At 36.7% G+C, this 6,373-nt stretch overlaps 1 protein-coding gene across 1 annotated transcript in view; it reads left to right on the forward strand.

Moving 5' to 3' along the window:
• Positions 1–6,373, forward strand: part of HMCN1 (hemicentin 1) — a 442,964-nt gene that overhangs the window by 204,436 nt on the left and 232,155 nt on the right. The window lies entirely within an intron of this gene.

Below are 6,373 nucleotides of genomic sequence, written 5' to 3' on the forward strand. Positions count from 1 at the left end.
AATGTGAAGGACACACATGTACATGACACTGGAGATGGGTCACTCAAGAAGTTGGATTTTTTCTCTTATGTGTTCAGTTCGTGTTTCTCAAAGCAAAACAAAACAAAACAGAAAGCTCTACACAGTGTGGTAAAGCATGAAATAAAACAGATTGCTTTGTTTTAAAAGGACCTAGCCACTTGATTTTAACAGATATTTCATATGTTTGCATCACCTAAAAGTTATAAATATGGCATAATGTTCAATTGTATGTTCATTTATGTACTATGATTTCCTTGCCAAAGCTGGATTTTTAAACAAAAGTTAGAAATGCTAGAGAAAAGGCATTTTTTAAGAATAAAGTAACACAAAACATGTTCTCTCTACTACCTTAATTTTAAAATGAAAAGCATTGCCCTGTATGCTTAATATTCCATTTCATATAAATTATTTTTTTTTCATCCTGGATCCTGTATGATGATATCCTTGCCCCTCAGCAGTCTGGTGAATATCCTGCATTCTTGGTGATCATGCCCTCAGGGTAAAACCAGGAAGCTGGAAATGGCCACAAAGACCACTGTAGAATCTGCGTAGGGCAAAGCAAGATGTGTTTGAACTGTAACTAAACTCTGTGGTCATTAAAAGTGCCTTGGAAATAAGATTGGAATCTCTGGGTGAAGAGGATATAAACCAGAGTATATAACACCAATAGTGCTGTCAAATAAGGTCCAAGGGAAGACAGTCCCTAGACATATAGTTCTTGTTTTCAAGACATATACGAAGTACAATGCTTTGGTTCTCAACATTTTTTAGTTCTGCTTCTTCCTCCTTCCTGTGCATATAGCTTATGTTCATCCAACATCCTTCTAGGGTTGTCCAGCTCCAGTCTAGTTCTGTCAATGAAGAGGGCAAGAATCTCAGACTGAAGATCATACCTAGCAAAAGGGGTGACACACACATCCTCTCCAACATTAGAGAACAGCAAAATAACTCATATATGCTTTTGCTTATTTATTGCATTTTTGTTCCCTTTTTAGTTTCTGAACTTTCAGGTTCTCTTTTCTGATTGTCTGTATTGTGGTAACTTGCTTTGGATTAAGAAACTTCCTAATAAATGCTTTGTATTTGTGCTCCTTTGCTTGAAGTGAACTTTGTGTTATCTTCACTCATCTTCAAGATCTCTGTTCTTATGTCCCTTTTCAAAACAATAGCTTCCTCAACTCTTATCCCAGTAATTGTCCTGATGGAACTACTAATATAAACTCAATTGTTTGCTTATGTAATCTTGAACATTATTAACCATTGCCAAATCATTTAATATTAAAGTCTACACCTGGCATGTTTCTGTTATGTCTTAACTCTCCTTATTCACCATTAGAAGTCTGATTATTGTAGCTTACAAAGTTTATTTAGAATTTGTCTGTTCATATAGAGCTGTTTTGAATCTCCTAGCAGATAGAATTTTCAAGAACTGTGCAAATCAGTTAGGGTAATGGTTGTGGTTATCACTGTTAGGTTAAAAAGAAAGCATACAAATAAATTTCCCCAGAATTCATATAGTAGTTATGAGAATAGGCTCTGAGGAGAGCCTTTGTTTTCTTCCTGACTTTTACTAGTTCTTCTGAGATAAGTTAGTTGGGAAGATGAGATCGCCTTACCTATATGCACACACCAGGTATCAAATAGATGAGTGTTAACTTCAGCAATTAAGTGTAGAAAATGCAGAAAAAGATATATAATAGTTGCATAATATTTAAGACTAAACCTTAAGCTTTTTTTTTTTAAAGATTTATTTATTTGTGCATACAGAACTGGGGTGCAGGCCAAAGGTGCAGGGGTGGTGAGAGGATTCACCAGAGACGGAGTGGGTAGCAGGACAGGCCGACTGACAAAGTACACTGCTGAGGGGAGCAGTGGGTGGGTCAGGAGAGGTCTACCTCCCCAAGTGGATCACTTCCAGGGCAGGCGGAGATAGAACTCTTGCTTCGCTTCTCAGTGCTGTGCTTTAACCTGCTGCACCACCAGGAAGGGCCAACTTTAAGCTTTTAATGTGAAAGTCACTAGTTCAACTTGGTAATTTTTAAAGGGCTTAAGACAAATTCTTAGGTCCCACCATTAGTAGTGCATAAAATTATTCATCTGTGTTCCAAAACTATTGAGCATAAATTTAAGTAGCTTATGATTTAAGAAGAAAAACATTCTTTTATTCATATCGTGTAGCTCTTTAGGCTTTCATATTTGTTTTTTTGGGCTTGTTAATTCACATCAACAATACCAGATCCAAAAAAATAATAATAAAGTGACCGATATTATTCTTTAATTTTAACTTCATGTAATGTGTCTCCTTTTTTCTCTTTCTCATTATCATGACTTTAATTTATGGACATTTCAGGTCAACAGGGAATATTACCAAAGCTTTTCTTTCTTTCTTAGAAGAGGTAGTGAATTGTGAAGTCATTTGGAAGACAAGAAGATTGACTGCATCAAACAAAAAATTAGCTTGGCAGCATTTTTATTTGTAACATTCCATACCACACAGGGTTTGAGTCTTAGACTGGTTTCATGTTTTGTGGTTTGGTAGAACCAGAACAGTGTGTTCAGCCACTTTAGGAAAGAAAATCTCTGACTAATATGGCAAAAGTTGCCATAGTAGATAGATATTTGAGTGTCAGAAACTAGAAGATTCCTAAGGATTTTTTTAGGGCACCATAATCAGTATATTGCTGACTTTGATATTTTCAAAATAATCTGTGTACACAGCCACATCTGACTTTAGGTGACAATTTACCATGCATAAGCTGTCAGTTCTCAAGCCCTTGGTACACAAGTACTACGCTGGTCATAGTGAATTAGGCAGATTATATACAAAGATGAAATTCAAGTTGACAGTAGATGTTTAATTCTAGAACTTGAGATTTAATAACAAACTATCTTCAGTGGTAGTCAATATTTTGGTGATTACTAAATGCTAACTCATTAATAAAGTTGATTTATTTTACTAGTATGAGATAGGATATGCTACTGTCCCACTTCTATTCATGGGGAGTTTAGACTAGGGAAAGTAAAACAATTGTCCTTATTTACAGACTGAGAAGGAGTGGCAACTGCCATTTGAAACCACCTCATGCTGTATTCTCTAAGCAACACCACCCTTCTGTACAAACATCAGCATTTATAGTGCTGCTCCCTTCCCTCCAGTCTCCATAATCAGTTTAGAGTCCCCCAGAGTAGTTCTCTTGAGCAAGTCAACACGGCTGTGCTCACAGGGTGACCCGGGCCTGAGTTAGTTGCTTCGTTTTGACACTTGGCTTGTTACTGATGTCATGTTGACCATTTGCTTAGCACCTGGTACTCTCAAGATCGTGTTTTCTGGTATTAGTATACATATTCCCTGATCTTGGATATGTCTTTTCCTATCAATGCTCCTGAAGCTTCTTTATCACTGATGACCTGCCCCAACTTAATTGAGTTTTATGGGCACAACTTGAGCTTAACTTATTCCTTTTTATTTTAGTTGGCTCCTGGCCTTCTTAGTTCTGCAAATTCAAGTTTGACTCCATGTTCACTGATGACTGTGTTCTGTTATGTCAGTAAGCTTAGTTTTCTTCCAGAAACTTGGTCAGTCCTATGCTTCTGCATATCATTTTTTCCTTCTGGAATTTATTTTCTATTCAGTCTACACATTCAATACTCACACTTTGAGACCAACACATTCTAATACTTTTATAAATAGCCACTATTTTGTAGGATAGCAACCAGCTTTAGTGTAAGTGATTATTATTATTACAGAGAAAAGTAAGGAGGTCTTACAAATCAGGCTAGTGAGTGACTTTGTAAACTTTTTTAAACTTTTTTAAAGTGTTTATTTTCCCTATAATTTTTGTAAGTCACATTATCATATAAGTGGATAAAGGTAAATCTAAAACACATGCACACCTTTTTAAAAACATGTTGCTAAATCGAGACATTTAATTTTATTGTATTCAAATAATAAAGAATAGGGCTTCTGAAATCACTTTTTTTTTTTTTAACAGTGCCGGTTCAAACGTACAGGATCAAGGATATTATATACACTGAATACACACATACATATGTATTGTTGTTGAAGTGTTAATATTGATTCAATCCTTCACAAATAATATAAAATCCATGTATAATGCACAGATTACTATGTTAATTGCTAGTGAAGAGAAAAACATGATTTCAACTATAAATTCTCTAGAGAAAGTAAAACATGCAGTCAATTAAAGGCTGATGGGGCCATTGCCATGAGAACAGTGCAGAGTGAGTTCTCTGAAACTTCAGAGAGGGAAGAAATCTTGTCCATCTGGCAGGGGAAGACTTGGCACAGGGGAGGGGCCTTTCAACTGGACTGAAGGATTTCCAGTATTTCAACAACCAGAGAACAAATGTAACATCAGCTTTCGAAGGGGATGGTGCTTACACAGGTACCCATGCGAGAAAGGATAATCTTTGTTTAGAGAATAAGGAGGAGTTACAGTTGATGGAGGAGTAGAAATTCTATAGAGAAATAATGATGGATGAGGTTGCAAGTTAGAGGAAGGCCTTTCACCCAGGCTAATTAATATGAAAGCTGCTAAGGAGACAGTGGTCCATCCAAGTCCCAATATTCCCACTGATGAGGAAAGAAACAATCTCTGTGCTCATTCTTATTAACCTGTAAACAGAACATGAGAAATTGATAAAATGGCAAAGAATGTGACTCTAGAGTTGATCAACCTGGGTTTCAATCCTAGCTTCACCCTTGAACCAAGTAAACTGAAACTTAAGTCAATTAATGATCATTGTCATCTTCTGTAAAATTGGGCTAATAATAGTACTTACTCTACAGGGATCTTATTAAGATTAAACAAGTTAATTAATGAGACATACTTCATCCATTACGTCAAATGGTACCCTGAGGTCATCAGCAGGCAAGACAGAAGTCTGCTGTGCCATGTAGGTCACCTCCCTGCCCAGGAATTGAACTCGTGCTGAAGCATCTGTGGCTAGCTTCCTAGTGCTGCACTTTAACCTGTTTCACCACCAGAGAGGGACCTTTTTACAATTTATATATTGTTTTATCATTGTTCATTTTTGTACAATGTTTGTTTCTCTCCTCAGGTGTTATCTCCATAAAATTACCACCTCCAAGACCTGTGTGAACCATCACTGTAGGCTTTTTTTTGCACTTCCTCCCATTTTGATCCCTTTCCCTCCTACTGCCCTGGTGAATCTCTCCAATTTATGGTTTGACTACTAGGTTTTTTTTTTGTTGTTGTTTGTTTGTTTTTTTACCTGCCAGAGGTGCAGGCAGTGAGAGCTTTCACCAGACACAGAGTAATGCACAGAACAGGAAGATTTCCTGAAATATACTGCTAAGGGGAGAAGGGTGAAACAGGAGAGGTCTGTTACACCTGGTAGGGGATGGAACTCAGACTTCCATGGTGATAGCACTAAGACTTAACCACTAGAAAACCAGGGAGTCCCAGTTTAACTGCTAGTTTGTTCTCTCTCTCTTTTTTATCCCTGATCCCTTGTATGGTTTCCCTATATTCCTCCTGTAAATGAAACTATATGATACTTTCATTTTTCCTTCTGACTTATTTCACCAGGCATAAATCCATTCCAGCTCCACCCATTTGTTGCAAATGGCATAAGCATAACATTTTTGATTGCTGAGTACTACTCCATGGTGTATATATACTGCATCTTCTTGATCCAGTCATCTGGTTTTGGACATTTAGGTTGTTTCTGTATTTTAACTATTAATACAGTCTGTGATGAACACAGAAGTGCAAGCATCCTTTTGTATTAATGTATTTGTTTCTTTGGGTAGATTCCTAGGAGGGGAATTGTTGGATCATATGGAAGCTCCATATTTAGCAGTTTGAGGAACCTGTACACAACTTTCCATAGTGGTTGGAACAATTTGCATTCCCACCAGCCATATAAAAGGGTTTAATGGTACTCTAATAAATGGTACTCTAATAAATGGTACTCTCTTTATTTTCTCTTGCCTCATGCCTCAAATATTGTTACTTATAAGTTTTGAGGGGCACATTGAAAACCCCACCTGTTTGGGCTTGCTGCCAGAATTTTTCCTCTATCGCTTTTCTGCATTTTCCAAGGTGTACCTCTGATGCATTTCCAATTCTTCCTCCCACCTTTTGTGGTTAGTTGAATTATGTGAATGTCAATCCTTTGTAGCTTTAACATTTTAATAGTTAAATCATTTCTTAGTTCTTTCTAAGATTAAATTTTCCCTACTGTCTCATTATCAGAGGTTATAGTGTTACTTTAATTTGTATTGTTATCAAGCTTAAGTTCTTAATGGGATAGAATTGGGGATTTAATAGCATTAGATTGCTACATGATGATCTTTTTTTTTTTT

The sequence above is a fragment of the Condylura cristata genome, unplaced genomic scaffold, assembly GCF_000260355.1.
Source record: "Condylura cristata isolate star-nosed mole 26May11 unplaced genomic scaffold, ConCri1.0 scaffold00024, whole genome shotgun sequence".
Lineage (NCBI taxonomy): Eukaryota > Metazoa > Chordata > Mammalia > Eulipotyphla > Talpidae > Condylura > Condylura cristata.